The sequence below is a fragment of the Carassius gibelio genome, chromosome B22 (genome assembly GCF_023724105.1).
Source record: "Carassius gibelio isolate Cgi1373 ecotype wild population from Czech Republic chromosome B22, carGib1.2-hapl.c, whole genome shotgun sequence".
In the NCBI taxonomy this organism is placed as follows: domain Eukaryota; kingdom Metazoa; phylum Chordata; class Actinopteri; order Cypriniformes; family Cyprinidae; genus Carassius; species Carassius gibelio.
Window position 1 is genome coordinate 48,106,218 of NC_068417.1, and position 15,000 is coordinate 48,121,217.

Below are 15,000 nucleotides of genomic sequence, written 5' to 3' on the forward strand. Positions count from 1 at the left end.
CAAATTTAAACCAAACATTGTATTCTTAGTCTACCTCCTCCTCCTCATCTTCCCTCAACACTTGAAATTTATTCTCAAACAAATGTTTCCCCTTATTGTATTTTTCCCTAAAATGTCTTTTTTTTCTGGCCACATTCACATTTGGTATTACCTTAAGGGTTCTCCTTCTTAATGTCACCCTTTTGTCCTTTCTATCATCCATTCTGTCCACTCCTTTCTCCTCTTCAGTTATCTCTTGCATTTCCTCCTCCTTTTCTTTTAGTCCTTGGTTCTCCATTTCCTCCAATGCCCCTTGTGTTACTTCCTGTGATGTCAATATTCCTTTGTCCATTTCTCCTTCCAGCCTTTTCTCTTCCAATTCCATTTCTTTCTCCTCTTCAGTTATCTCTTGCATTTCCTCCTCCTTTTCTTTTAATCCTTGGTTCTCCATTTCCTCCAATACCCCTTGTGTTACTTCCTGTGATGTCAATATTCCTTTGTCCATTTCTCCTTCCAGCCTTTTCTCTTCCAATTCCTTCTTATTTTCCACAATAGCCTCTTTATTCACACCATCCTCTTCCTCATTCTCTCCACCATTTTGTAATTCAGTTTCTTTTGACATTCGCCCTCCTACACCTTCTGACTCTTTATTTTGAATTTCATTCTCCATCCAACACTCACATCTTATGATCACCTTTCTGCAATCCGGGCACTTAATTGCATCGCAATCCCTTGCGTAATGACCCTGGCCATTGCACTGATGACATTTAAAATCTGGACAGTCTTTGAACACATGTCCCGGATTCATGCACAATCGACAGGTTTTAACCTGACGATCATGCATGATCCTGAAATACTGTGTTCCCTCCTCCGTATCAAACTTTGTACTGTATGGCAGAGACACTACTTCTTTAGGAAATTTCACCCTTAGGTACCTTGTACCATCCGCAATGTCTGTGCCTGGATACATTCTTCTTATGATGTCTGAAACAGGTGTTACGCCCCAATTTTGTAATTTAATTAAAATGTCAGAGTCCTCAATATAGGCTGGCAAATGTATGAAAGAAACCACATACTCCCTTGTTTTCAGTTGTCGAATCTCACACAGTTTTCCTTTTATCATTAATCCTTCATCTAATCCATCGCACGCCTCCCTGTTTATCAGTGTAATTTCATATTCTTTTACTTGCCTTGGTCTGACTGCTAGAATCTTTCCTCCTCCAATCCTTTCGTTCACTGCTTTGATAATGTCCTCTGCTCTTGCATCTCTCTGATCCGCCATGTCAACAATTACTGTAGCCTCTTTAGAGTAAATCCTCTTGTTATAATCCATTCGTCCTTGTCCATCTCGTTGTTCTTTATCCATTTCTTTGTCTGTTAGCACTCGTCTTCCTCCTGCCATGTCCACTTCTTTGCCATGTAATCCATCCATTTTTCAAACAAAAGAAAAATTTCTCCCCAGACAGCAAACTGCTGCTGGGAAGTATAAAAACTAAAACAAACAAAAATCAATAAGTTGCAAAAGAAATAAATCTTTACGCAGATAAAACAAAACAAAAAACACAAGGTGAGCCTCTCTCACCTACTGCCTACTACAAACTGCCAACTCACTTCCTGTGTGGCTCACTAGCGTTGCCAGGTTGGTTTGGCCGTAAGCGAAGTTTGCTGCAAAGAGAGGGCTATTTAAAGACCAGCCAATCTTATCGCCAGTACATTATATAAGTAGGAAAGAAAACCCAAAAACTTAAAGCACCTGGTATTCCTAGGCAGTCTCTCATCAAAGTACTAACCAGACCTAAACCTGCTAAGATTCAGAGATCGGGCATTGACTCTATTTTATGGCAAAATTATTATAAACTAAGTGAAAAATGTCCAAAAAGCTTACAGCACCTGGTATTCCCAGGCGGTCTCCCATCCAAGTACTAACCAGGACCAAACCTGCTTAGCTTCCGAGATCAGACGAGATCGGCCAAAGCCAGGTTGGCATGGCTGTAAGCGAAGTCTGCTGCAAAGAGAGGGCTATTTAAAGAGCAGCCAATCTTATCGCCAGTACATTATATAAGTAGGAAAGAAAGCCCAAAAGCTTAAAGCACCTGGTATTCCTGGGCAGTCTCTCATCAAAGTACTAACCAGACCTAAACCTGCTAAGATTCAGAGATCGGGCATTGACTCTTTTTTTTTTTTTTTTTTTTAATGAAAGATTATTATATAATTCGTGAAATTTTCCAAAAAGATTAAAGCACCTGGTATTCCCAGGCAGTCTCCCATCCATGTACTAACCAGGCCCACAGCTGCAAATATTCAGAGATCGGGCATTGACTCTATTTTTTGGCAAAATTATTATATACTAAGTGAAAAATGTCCAAAAAGCTTACAGCACCTGGTATTAAGAGGCAGTCTCCCATCCATGTACTAACCAGGCCCAAACCTGCTAAGATTCAGAGATCCGGCATTGACTCTATTTTTTGGCAAAATTATTATATACTAAGTGAAAAATTTCCAAAAAGCTTACAGCACCTGGTATTCCCAGGCGGTCTCCCATCCAAGTACTAACCAGGCCCAAACCTGCTTAGCTTCCGAGATCAGACGAGATCGGGCATAGCCAGGTTGGTATGGCCGTAAGCGAAGTCTGTTGCAAAGAGAGGGCTATTTAAAGACCAGCCAATCTTATCGCCAGTACATTATATAAGTAGGAAAGAAAACCCAAAAGCTTAAAGCACCTGGTATTCCTAGGCAGTCTCTCATCAAAGTACTAACCAGACCTAAACCTGCTAAGATTCAGAGATCGGGCATTGACTCTTTTTTTTTTTTTTTTTTTTTTTAATGAAAGATTATTATATAATTCGTGAAATTTTCCAAAAAGATTAAAGCACCTGGTATTCCCAGGCAGTCTCCCATCCATGTACTAACCACGCCCAAAGCTGCAAATATTCAGAGATCGGGCATTGACTCTATTTTTTGGCAAAATTATTATATACTAAGTGAAAAATGTCCAAAAAGCTTACAGCACCTGGTATTAACAGGCAGTCTCCCATCCATGTACTAACCAGGCCCAAACCTGCTAAGATTCAGAGATCCGGCATTGACTCTATTTTTTGGCAAAATTATTATATACTAAGTGAAAAATTTCCAAAAAGCTTACAGCACCTGGTATTCCCAGGCGGTCTCCCATCCAAGTACTAACCAGGCCCAAACCTGCTTAGCTTCCGAGATCAGACGAGATCGGGCATAGCCAGGTTGGTATGGCCGTAAGCGAAGTCTGCTGCAATGAGAGGGCTATTTAAAGACCAGCCAATCTTATCGCCAGTACATTATATAAGTAGGAAAGAAAACCCAAAAGCTTAAAGCACCTGGTATTCCTAGGCAGTCTCTCATCAAAGTACTAACCAGACCTAAACCTGCTAAGATTCAGAAATCGGGCATTGACTCTATTTTTTGGCAAAATTATTATAAACTAAGTGAAAAATTTCCAAAAAGCTTACAGTACCTGGTATTCCCAGGCGGTCTCCCATCCAAGTACTAACCAGGCCCAAACCTGCTTAGCTTCCGAGATCAGACGAGATCGGGCATAGCCAGGTTGGTATGGCGGTAAGCGAAGTCCTCTGCAAAGAGAGGGCTATTTAAAGAGCAGCCAATCTTATCGCCAGTACATTATATAAGTAGGAAAGAAAACCCAAAAGCTTAAAGCACCTGGTATTCCTAGGCAGTCTCTCATCAAAGTACTAACCAGACCTAAACCTGCTAAGATTCAGAGATCGGGCATTGACTCTTTTTTTTTTTTTTTTTTTTTTAATGAAAGATTATTATATAATTCGTGAAATTTTCCAAAAAGATTAAAGCACCTGGTATTCCCAGGCAGTCTCCCATCCATGTACTAACCAGGCCCAAACCTGCTAAGATTCAGAGATCGGGCATTGACTCTATTTTTTGGCAAAATTATTATATACTAAGTGAAAAATTTCCAAAAAGCTTACAGCACCTGGTATTCCCAGGCGGTCTCCCATCCAAGTACTAACCAGGCCCAAACCTGCTAAGATTCAGAGGTCGGGCATTGACTCTAGTAGGAAGTAGGAAAGAAAACCCAAAAGCTTAAAGCACCTGGTATTCCTAGGCAGTCTCTCATCAAAGTACTAACCAGACCTAAACCTGCTAAGATTCAGAGATCGGGCATTGACTCTATTTTTTGGCAAAATTATTATAAACTAAGTGAAAAATGTCCAAAAAGCTTACAGCACCTGGTATTCCCAGGCGGTCTCCCATCCAAGTACTAACCAGGCCCAAACCTGCTTAGCTTCCGAGATCAGACGAGATCGGGCATAGCCAGGTTGGTATGGCCGTAAGCGAAGTCTGCTGCAAAGAGAGGGCTATTTAAAGAGCAGCCAATCTTATCGCCAGTACATTATATAAGTAGGAAAGAAAGCCCAAAAGCTTAAAGCACCTGGTATTCCTAGGCAGTCTCTCATCAAAGTACTAACCAGACCTAAACCTGCTAAGATTCAGAGATCGGGCATTGACTCTATTTTTTGGCAAAATTATTATATACTAAGTGAAAAATGTCCAAAAAGCTTACAGCACCTGGTATTAACAGGCAGTCTCCCATCCATGTACTAACCAGGCCCAAACCTGCTAAGATTCAGAGATCGGGCATTGACTCTATTTTTTTGCCAAATTATTATATACTAAGTGAAAAATTTCCAAAAAGCTTACAGCACCTGGTATTCCCAGGCGGTCTCCCATCCAAGTACTAACCAGGCCCAAACCTGCTTAGCTTCCGAGATCAGACGAGATTTTTTTTTTTTTTTTTTTTTTTATTAACAAATTTAAAATATTTCATTAAAAACATTGTACACATTTTCCACAGAAGCATAACAAACAAAAACAATAATTATTTGCCACAGGTTTGATAAAAGCCATTTCTCTAAACACCAAACACATTTATTTCACTTTACATTCAATAAATAACCTTTTATCTCCATTTTTCTTTTTGAAATACAATTAAGGCATTAGCATACCATGATACAATGTATAAAAACATTATAATAATAAATAATAATACAAATTTAAACCAAACATTGTATTCTTAGTCTACCTCCTCCTCCTCATCTTCCCTCAACACTTGAAATTTATTCTCAAACAAATGTTTCCCCTTATTGTATTTTTCCCTAAAATGTCTTTTTTTTCTGGCCACATTCACATTTGGTATTACCTTAAGGGTTCTCCTTCTTAATGTCACCCTTTTGTCCTTTCTATCATCCATTCTGTCCACTCCTTTCTCCTCTTCAGTTATCTCTTGCATTTCCTCCTCCTTTTCTTTTAGTCCTTGGTTCTCCATTTCCTCCAATGCCCCTTGTGTTACTTCCTGTGATGTCAATATTCCTTTGTCCATTTCTCCTTCCAGCCTTTTCTCTTCCAATTCCATTTCTTTCTCCTCTTCAGTTATCTCTTGCATTTCCTCCTCCTTTTCTTTTAATCCTTGGTTCTCCATTTCCTCCAATACCCCTTGTGTTACTTCCTGTGATGTCAATATTCCTTTGTCCATTTCTCCTTCCAGCCTTTTCTCTTCCAATTCCTTCTTATTTTCCACAATAGCCTCTTTATTCACACCATCCTCTTCCTCATTCTCTCCACCATTTTGTAATTCAGTTTCTTTTGACATTCGCCCTCCTACACCTTCTGACTCTTTATTTTGAATTTCATTCTCCATCCAACACTCACATCTTATGATCACCTTTCTGCAATCCGGGCACTTAATTGCATCGCAATCCCTTGCGTAATGACCCTGGCCATTGCACTGATGACATTTAAAATCTGGACAGTCTTTGAACACATGTCCCGGATTCATGCACAATCGACAGGTTTTAACCTGACGATCATGCATGATCCTGAAATACTGTGTTCCCTCCTCCGTATCAAACTTTGTACTGTATGGCAGAGACACTACTTCTTTAGGAAATTTCACCCTTAGGTACCTTGTACCATCCGCAATGTCTGTGCCTGGATACATTCTTCTTATGATGTCTGAAACAGGTGTTACGCCCCAATTTTGTAATTTAATTAAAATGTCAGAGTCCTCAATATAGGCTGGCAAATGTATGAAAGAAACCACATACTCCCTTGTTTTCAGTTGTCGAATCTCACACAGTTTTCCTTTTATCATTAATCCTTCATCTAATCCATCGCACGCCTCCCTGTTTATCAGTGTAATTTCATATTCTTTTACTTGCCTTGGTCTGACTGCTAGAATCTTTCCTCCTCCAATCCTTTCGTTCACTGCTTTGATAATGTCCTCTGCTCTTGCATCTCTCTGATCCGCCATGTCAACAATTACTGTAGCCTCTTTAGAGTAAATCCTCTTGTTATAATCCATTCGTCCTTGTCCATCTCGTTGTTCTTTATCCATTTCTTTGTCTGTTAGCACTCGTCTTCCTCCTGCCATGTCCACTTCTTTGCCATGTAATCCATCCATTTTTCAAACAAAAGAAAAATTTCTCCCCAGACAGCAAACTGCTGCTGGGAAGTATAAAAACTAAAACAAACAAAAATCAATAAGTTGCAAAAGAAATAAATCTTTACGCAGATAAAACAAAACAAAAAACACAAGGTGAGCCTCTCTCACCTACTGCCTACTACAAACTGCCAACTCACTTCCTGTGTGGCTCACTAGCGTTGCCAGGTTGGTTTGGCCGTAAGCGAAGTTTGCTGCAAAGAGAGGGCTATTTAAAGACCAGCCAATCTTATCGCCAGTACATTATATAAGTAGGAAAGAAAACCCAAAAACTTAAAGCACCTGGTATTCCTAGGCAGTCTCTCATCAAAGTACTAACCAGACCTAAACCTGCTAAGATTCAGAGATCGGGCATTGACTCTATTTTATGGCAAAATTATTATAAACTAAGTGAAAAATGTCCAAAAAGCTTACAGCACCTGGTATTCCCAGGCGGTCTCCCATCCAAGTACTAACCAGGACCAAACCTGCTTAGCTTCCGAGATCAGACGAGATCGGCCAAAGCCAGGTTGGCATGGCTGTAAGCGAAGTCTGCTGCAAAGAGAGGGCTATTTAAAGAGCAGCCAATCTTATCGCCAGTACATTATATAAGTAGGAAAGAAAGCCCAAAAGCTTAAAGCACCTGGTATTCCTGGGCAGTCTCTCATCAAAGTACTAACCAGACCTAAACCTGCTAAGATTCAGAGATCGGGCATTGACTCTTTTTTTTTTTTTTTTTTTTAATGAAAGATTATTATATAATTCGTGAAATTTTCCAAAAAGATTAAAGCACCTGGTATTCCCAGGCAGTCTCCCATCCATGTACTAACCAGGCCCACAGCTGCAAATATTCAGAGATCGGGCATTGACTCTATTTTTTGGCAAAATTATTATATACTAAGTGAAAAATGTCCAAAAAGCTTACAGCACCTGGTATTAAGAGGCAGTCTCCCATCCATGTACTAACCAGGCCCAAACCTGCTAAGATTCAGAGATCCGGCATTGACTCTATTTTTTGGCAAAATTATTATATACTAAGTGAAAAATTTCCAAAAAGCTTACAGCACCTGGTATTCCCAGGCGGTCTCCCATCCAAGTACTAACCAGGCCCAAACCTGCTTAGCTTCCGAGATCAGACGAGATCGGGCATAGCCAGGTTGGTATGGCCGTAAGCGAAGTCTGTTGCAAAGAGAGGGCTATTTAAAGACCAGCCAATCTTATCGCCAGTACATTATATAAGTAGGAAAGAAAACCCAAAAGCTTAAAGCACCTGGTATTCCTAGGCAGTCTCTCATCAAAGTACTAACCAGACCTAAACCTGCTAAGATTCAGAGATCGGGCATTGACTCTTTTTTTTTTTTTTTTTTTTTTTAATGAAAGATTATTATATAATTCGTGAAATTTTCCAAAAAGATTAAAGCACCTGGTATTCCCAGGCAGTCTCCCATCCATGTACTAACCACGCCCAAAGCTGCAAATATTCAGAGATCGGGCATTGACTCTATTTTTTGGCAAAATTATTATATACTAAGTGAAAAATGTCCAAAAAGCTTACAGCACCTGGTATTAACAGGCAGTCTCCCATCCATGTACTAACCAGGCCCAAACCTGCTAAGATTCAGAGATCCGGCATTGACTCTATTTTTTGGCAAAATTATTATATACTAAGTGAAAAATTTCCAAAAAGCTTACAGCACCTGGTATTCCCAGGCGGTCTCCCATCCAAGTACTAACCAGGCCCAAACCTGCTTAGCTTCCGAGATCAGACGAGATCGGGCATAGCCAGGTTGGTATGGCCGTAAGCGAAGTCTGCTGCAATGAGAGGGCTATTTAAAGACCAGCCAATCTTATCGCCAGTACATTATATAAGTAGGAAAGAAAACCCAAAAGCTTAAAGCACCTGGTATTCCTAGGCAGTCTCTCATCAAAGTACTAACCAGACCTAAACCTGCTAAGATTCAGAAATCGGGCATTGACTCTATTTTTTGGCAAAATTATTATAAACTAAGTGAAAAATTTCCAAAAAGCTTACAGTACCTGGTATTCCCAGGCGGTCTCCCATCCAAGTACTAACCAGGCCCAAACCTGCTTAGCTTCCGAGATCAGACGAGATCGGGCATAGCCAGGTTGGTATGGCGGTAAGCGAAGTCCTCTGCAAAGAGAGGGCTATTTAAAGAGCAGCCAATCTTATCGCCAGTACATTATATAAGTAGGAAAGAAAACCCAAAAGCTTAAAGCACCTGGTATTCCTAGGCAGTCTCTCATCAAAGTACTAACCAGACCTAAACCTGCTAAGATTCAGAGATCGGGCATTGACTCTTTTTTTTTTTTTTTTTTTTTTAATGAAAGATTATTATATAATTCGTGAAATTTTCCAAAAAGATTAAAGCACCTGGTATTCCCAGGCAGTCTCCCATCCATGTACTAACCAGGCCCAAACCTGCTAAGATTCAGAGATCGGGCATTGACTCTATTTTTTGGCAAAATTATTATATACTAAGTGAAAAATTTCCAAAAAGCTTACAGCACCTGGTATTCCCAGGCGGTCTCCCATCCAAGTACTAACCAGGCCCAAACCTGCTAAGATTCAGAGGTCGGGCATTGACTCTAGTAGGAAGTAGGAAAGAAAACCCAAAAGCTTAAAGCACCTGGTATTCCTAGGCAGTCTCTCATCAAAGTACTAACCAGACCTAAACCTGCTAAGATTCAGAGATCGGGCATTGACTCTATTTTTTGGCAAAATTATTATAAACTAAGTGAAAAATGTCCAAAAAGCTTACAGCACCTGGTATTCCCAGGCGGTCTCCCATCCAAGTACTAACCAGGCCCAAACCTGCTTAGCTTCCGAGATCAGACGAGATCGGGCATAGCCAGGTTGGTATGGCCGTAAGCGAAGTCTGCTGCAAAGAGAGGGCTATTTAAAGAGCAGCCAATCTTATCGCCAGTACATTATATAAGTAGGAAAGAAAGCCCAAAAGCTTAAAGCACCTGGTATTCCTAGGCAGTCTCTCATCAAAGTACTAACCAGACCTAAACCTGCTAAGATTCAGAGATCGGGCATTGACTCTATTTTTTGGCAAAATTATTATATACTAAGTGAAAAATGTCCAAAAAGCTTACAGCACCTGGTATTAACAGGCAGTCTCCCATCCATGTACTAACCAGGCCCAAACCTGCTAAGATTCAGAGATCGGGCATTGACTCTATTTTTTTGCCAAATTATTATATACTAAGTGAAAAATTTCCAAAAAGCTTACAGCACCTGGTATTCCCAGGCGGTCTCCCATCCAAGTACTAACCAGGCCCAAACCTGCTTAGCTTCCGAGATCAGACGAGATTTTTTTTTTTTTTTTTTTTTTTATTAACAAATTTAAAATATTTCATTAAAAACATTGTACACATTTTCCACAGAAGCATAACAAACAAAAACAATAATTATTTGCCACAGGTTTGATAAAAGCCATTTCTCTAAACACCAAACACATTTATTTCACTTTACATTCAATAAATAACCTTTTATCTCCATTTTTCTTTTTGAAATACAATTAAGGCATTAGCATACCATGATACAATGTATAAAAACATTATAATAATAAATAATAATACAAATTTAAACCAAACATTGTATTCTTAGTCTACCTCCTCCTCCTCATCTTCCCTCAACACTTGAAATTTATTCTCAAACAAATGTTTCCCCTTATTGTATTTTTCCCTAAAATGTCTTTTTTTTCTGGCCACATTCACATTTGGTATTACCTTAAGGGTTCTCCTTCTTAATGTCACCCTTTTGTCCTTTCTATCATCCATTCTGTCCACTCCTTTCTCCTCTTCAGTTATCTCTTGCATTTCCTCCTCCTTTTCTTTTAGTCCTTGGTTCTCCATTTCCTCCAATGCCCCTTGTGTTACTTCCTGTGATGTCAATATTCCTTTGTCCATTTCTCCTTCCAGCCTTTTCTCTTCCAATTCCATTTCTTTCTCCTCTTCAGTTATCTCTTGCATTTCCTCCTCCTTTTCTTTTAATCCTTGGTTCTCCATTTCCTCCAATACCCCTTGTGTTACTTCCTGTGATGTCAATATTCCTTTGTCCATTTCTCCTTCCAGCCTTTTCTCTTCCAATTCCTTCTTATTTTCCACAATAGCCTCTTTATTCACACCATCCTCTTCCTCATTCTCTCCACCATTTTGTAATTCAGTTTCTTTTGACATTCGCCCTCCTACACCTTCTGACTCTTTATTTTGAATTTCATTCTCCATCCAACACTCACATCTTATGATCACCTTTCTGCAATCCGGGCACTTAATTGCATCGCAATCCCTTGCGTAATGACCCTGGCCATTGCACTGATGACATTTAAAATCTGGACAGTCTTTGAACACATGTCCCGGATTCATGCACAATCGACAGGTTTTAACCTGACGATCATGCATGATCCTGAAATACTGTGTTCCCTCCTCCGTATCAAACTTTGTACTGTATGGCAGAGACACTACTTCTTTAGGAAATTTCACCCTTAGGTACCTTGTACCATCCGCAATGTCTGTGCCTGGATACATTCTTCTTATGATGTCTGAAACAGGTGTTACGCCCCAATTTTGTAATTTAATTAAAATGTCAGAGTCCTCAATATAGGCTGGCAAATGTATGAAAGAAACCACATACTCCCTTGTTTTCAGTTGTCGAATCTCACACAGTTTTCCTTTTATCATTAATCCTTCATCTAATCCATCGCACGCCTCCCTGTTTATCAGTGTAATTTCATATTCTTTTACTTGCCTTGGTCTGACTGCTAGAATCTTTCCTCCTCCAATCCTTTCGTTCACTGCTTTGATAATGTCCTCTGCTCTTGCATCTCTCTGATCCGCCATGTCAACAATTACTGTAGCCTCTTTAGAGTAAATCCTCTTGTTATAATCCATTCGTCCTTGTCCATCTCGTTGTTCTTTATCCATTTCTTTGTCTGTTAGCACTCGTCTTCCTCCTGCCATGTCCACTTCTTTGCCATGTAATCCATCCATTTTTCAAACAAAAGAAAAATTTCTCCCCAGACAGCAAACTGCTGCTGGGAAGTATAAAAACTATAACAAACAAAAATCAATAAGTTGCAAAAGAAATAAATCTTTACGCAGATAAAACAAAACAAAAAACACAAGGTGAGCCTCTCTCACCTACTGCCTACTACAAACTGCCAACTCACTTCCTGTGTGGCTCACTAGCGTTGCCAGGTTGGTTTGGCCGTAAGCGAAGTTTGCTGCAAAGAGAGGGCTATTTAAAGACCAGCCAATCTTATCGCCAGTACATTATATAAGTAGGAAAGAAAACCCAAAAACTTAAAGCACCTGGTATTCCTAGGCAGTCTCTCATCAAAGTACTAACCAGACCTAAACCTGCTAAGATTCAGAGATCGGGCATTGACTCTATTTTATGGCAAAATTATTATAAACTAAGTGAAAAATGTCCAAAAAGCTTACAGCACCTGGTATTCCCAGGCGGTCTCCCATCCAAGTACTAACCAGGACCAAACCTGCTTAGCTTCCGAGATCAGACGAGATCGGCCAAAGCCAGGTTGGCATGGCTGTAAGCGAAGTCTGCTGCAAAGAGAGGGCTATTTAAAGAGCAGCCAATCTTATCGCCAGTACATTATATAAGTAGGAAAGAAAGCCCAAAAGCTTAAAGCACCTGGTATTCCTAGGCAGTTTCTCATCAAAGTACTAACCAGACCTAAACCTGCTAAGATTCAGAGATCGGGCATTGACTCTTTTTTTTGTTTTTTTTTTTTTTTTTTTTTTTTTTTTTTTTTTAATGAAAGATTATTATATAATTCGTGAAATTTTCCAAAAAGATTAAAGCACCTGGTATTCCCAGGCAGTCTCCCATCCATGTACTAACCAGGCCCACAGCTGCAAATATTCAGAGATCGGGCATTGACTCTATTTTTTGGCAAAATTATTATATACTAAGTGAAAAATGTCCAAAAAGCTTACAGCACCTGGTATTAAGAGGCAGTCTCCCATCCATGTACTAACCAGGCCCAAACCTGCTAAGATTCAGAGATCCGGCATTGACTCTATTTTTTGGCAAAATTATTATATACTAAGTGAAAAATTTCCAAAAAGCTTACAGCACCTGGTATTCCCAGGTGGTCTCCCATCCAAGTACTAACCAGGCCCAAACCTGCTTAGCTTCCGAGATCAGACGAGATCGGGCATAGCCAGGTTGGTATGGCCGTAAGCGAAGTCTGTTGCAAAGAGAGGGCTATTTAAAGGCCAGCCAATCTTATCGCCAGTACATTATATAAGTAGGAAAGAAAACCCAAAAGCTTAAAGCACCTGGTATTCCTAGGCAGTCTCTCATCAAAGTACTAACCAGACCTAAACCTGCTAAGATTCAGAGATCGGGCATTGACTCTTTTTTTTTTTTTTTTTTTTTTTTTTAATGAAAGATTATTATATAATTCGTGAAATTTTCCAAAAAGATTAAAGCACCTGGTATTCCCAGGCAGTCTCCCATCCATGTACTAACCAGGCCCAAACCTGCTAAGATTCAGAGATCGGGCATTGACTCTATTTTTTGGCAAAATTATTATATACTAAGTGAAAAATTTCCAAAAAGCTTACAGCACCTGGTATTCCCAGGCGGTCTCCCATCCAAGTACTAACCAGGCCCAAACCTGCTAAGATTCAGAGGTCGGGCATTGACTCTAGTAGGAAGTAGGAAAGAAAACCCAAAAGCTTAAAGCACCTGGTATTCCTAGGCAGTCTCTCATCAAAGTACTAACCAGACCTAAACCTGCTAAGATTCAGAGATCGGGCATTGACTCTATTTTTTGGCAAAATTATTATAAACTAAGTGAAAAATGTCCAAAAAGCTTACAGCACCTGGTATTCCCAGGCGGTCTCCCATCCAAGTACTAACCAGGCCCAAACCTGCTTAGCTTCCGAGATCAGACGAGATCGGGCATAGCCAGGTTGGTATGGCCGTAAGCGAAGTCTGCTGCAAAGAGAGGGCTATTTAAAGAGCAGCCAATCTTATCGCCAGTACATTATATAAGTAGGAAAGAAAGCCCAAAAGCTTAAAGCACCTGGTATTCCTAGGCAGTCTCTCATCAAAGTACTAACCAGACCTAAACCTGCTAAGATTCAGAGATCGGGCATTGACTCTATTTTTTGGCAAAATTATTATATACTAAGTGAAAAATGTCCAAAAAGCTTACAGCACCTGGTATTAACAGGCAGTCTCCCATCCATGTACTAACCAGGCCCAAACCTGCTAAGATTCAGAGATCGGGCATTGACTCTATTTTTTTGCCAAATTATTATATACTAAGTGAAAAATTTCCAAAAAGCTTACAGCACCTGGTATTCCCAGGCGGTCTCCCATCCAAGTACTAACCAGGCCCAAACCTGCTTAGCTTCCGAGATCAGACGAGATTTTTTTTTTTTTTTTTTTTTTTTTTTTTTTTTTTTATTAACAAATTTAAAATATTTCATTAAAAACATTGTACACATTTTCCACAGAAGCATAACAAACAAAAACAATAATTATTTGCCACAGGTTTGATAAAAGCCATTTCTCTAAACACCAAACACATTTATTTCACTTTACATTCAATAAATAACCTTTTATCTCCATTTTTCTTTTTGAAATACAATTAAGGCATTAGCATACCATGATACAATGTATAAAAACATTATAATAATAAATAATAATACAAATTTAAACCAAACATTGTATTCTTAGTCTACCTCCTCCTCCTCATCTTCCCTCAACACTTGAAATTTATTCTCAAACAAATGTTTCCCCTTATTGTATTTTTCCCTAAAATGTCTTTTTTTTCTGGCCACATTCACATTTGGTATTACCTTAAGGGTTCTCCTTCTTAATGTCACCCTTTTGTCCTTTCTATCATCCATTCTGTCCACTCCTTTCTCCTCTTCAGTTATCTCTTGCATTTCCTCCTCCTTTTCTTTTAGTCCTTGGTTCTCCATTTCCTCCAATGCCCCTTGTGTTACTTCCTGTGATGTCAATATTCCTTTGTCCATTTCTCCTTCCAGCCTTTTCTCTTCCAATTCCATTTCTTTCTCCTCTTCAGTTATCTCTTGCATTTCCTCCTCCTTTTCTTTTAATCCTTGGTTCTCCATTTCCTCCAATACCCCTTGTGTTACTTCCTGTGATGTCAATATTCCTTTGTCCATTTCTCCTTCCAGCCTTTTCTCTTCCAATTCCTTCTTATTTTCCACAATAGCCTCTTTATTCACACCATCCTCTTCCTCATTCTCTCCACCATTTTGTAATTCAGTTTCTTTTGACATTCGCCCTCCTACACCTTCTGACTCTTTATTTTGAATTTCATTCTCCATCCAACACTCACATCTTATGATCACCTTTCTGCAATCCGGGCACTTAATTGCATCGCAATCCCTTGCGTAATGACCCTGGCCATTGCACTGATGACATTTAAAATCTGGACAGTCTTTGAACACATGTCCCGGATTCATGCACAATCGACAGGTTTTAACCTGACGATCATGCATGATCC

The 15,000-nt window shown here is 39.6% G+C and overlaps 13 non-coding genes across 13 annotated transcripts; all 13 read right to left on the reverse strand.

Annotated features, from left to right (window-relative positions):
* Window positions 1-1,857: 1,857 nt before the first annotated feature.
* LOC128005515 (5S ribosomal RNA) lies at window positions 1,858-1,976 on the reverse strand. Its single transcript, XR_008178164.1, has one exon. It is a non-coding gene; the product is annotated as a 5S ribosomal RNA (ribosomal RNA).
* A 508-nt stretch (window positions 1,977-2,484) lies between these two features.
* On the reverse strand, window positions 2,485-2,603 carry LOC128009249 (5S ribosomal RNA). The gene has a single exon (XR_008180965.1). It is a non-coding gene; the product is annotated as a 5S ribosomal RNA (ribosomal RNA).
* Window positions 2,604-3,114: 511 nt separating this feature from the next.
* On the reverse strand, window positions 3,115-3,233 carry LOC128009250 (5S ribosomal RNA). Its single transcript, XR_008180966.1, has one exon. It is a non-coding gene; the product is annotated as a 5S ribosomal RNA (ribosomal RNA).
* Window positions 3,234-3,454: 221 nt separating this feature from the next.
* On the reverse strand, window positions 3,455-3,573 carry LOC128002975 (5S ribosomal RNA). The gene has a single exon (XR_008175709.1). It is a non-coding gene; the product is annotated as a 5S ribosomal RNA (ribosomal RNA).
* A 629-nt stretch (window positions 3,574-4,202) lies between these two features.
* On the reverse strand, window positions 4,203-4,321 carry LOC128009251 (5S ribosomal RNA). Its single transcript, XR_008180967.1, has one exon. It is a non-coding gene; the product is annotated as a 5S ribosomal RNA (ribosomal RNA).
* A 2,570-nt stretch (window positions 4,322-6,891) lies between these two features.
* On the reverse strand, window positions 6,892-7,010 carry LOC128005516 (5S ribosomal RNA). The gene has a single exon (XR_008178165.1). It is a non-coding gene; the product is annotated as a 5S ribosomal RNA (ribosomal RNA).
* A 508-nt stretch (window positions 7,011-7,518) lies between these two features.
* Window positions 7,519-7,637, reverse strand: LOC128009252 (5S ribosomal RNA). The gene has a single exon (XR_008180968.1). It is a non-coding gene; the product is annotated as a 5S ribosomal RNA (ribosomal RNA).
* A 511-nt stretch (window positions 7,638-8,148) lies between these two features.
* Window positions 8,149-8,267, reverse strand: LOC128009253 (5S ribosomal RNA). Its single transcript, XR_008180969.1, has one exon. It is a non-coding gene; the product is annotated as a 5S ribosomal RNA (ribosomal RNA).
* Window positions 8,268-8,488: 221 nt separating this feature from the next.
* On the reverse strand, window positions 8,489-8,607 carry LOC128002976 (5S ribosomal RNA). Its single transcript, XR_008175710.1, has one exon. It is a non-coding gene; the product is annotated as a 5S ribosomal RNA (ribosomal RNA).
* A 629-nt stretch (window positions 8,608-9,236) lies between these two features.
* On the reverse strand, window positions 9,237-9,355 carry LOC128009254 (5S ribosomal RNA). Its single transcript, XR_008180970.1, has one exon. It is a non-coding gene; the product is annotated as a 5S ribosomal RNA (ribosomal RNA).
* A 2,570-nt stretch (window positions 9,356-11,925) lies between these two features.
* On the reverse strand, window positions 11,926-12,044 carry LOC128005517 (5S ribosomal RNA). The gene has a single exon (XR_008178166.1). It is a non-coding gene; the product is annotated as a 5S ribosomal RNA (ribosomal RNA).
* Window positions 12,045-12,575: 531 nt separating this feature from the next.
* LOC128008939 (5S ribosomal RNA) lies at window positions 12,576-12,694 on the reverse strand. Its single transcript, XR_008180662.1, has one exon. It is a non-coding gene; the product is annotated as a 5S ribosomal RNA (ribosomal RNA).
* Window positions 12,695-13,327: 633 nt separating this feature from the next.
* LOC128009255 (5S ribosomal RNA) lies at window positions 13,328-13,446 on the reverse strand. Its single transcript, XR_008180971.1, has one exon. It is a non-coding gene; the product is annotated as a 5S ribosomal RNA (ribosomal RNA).
* Window positions 13,447-15,000: the final 1,554 nt, after the last annotated feature.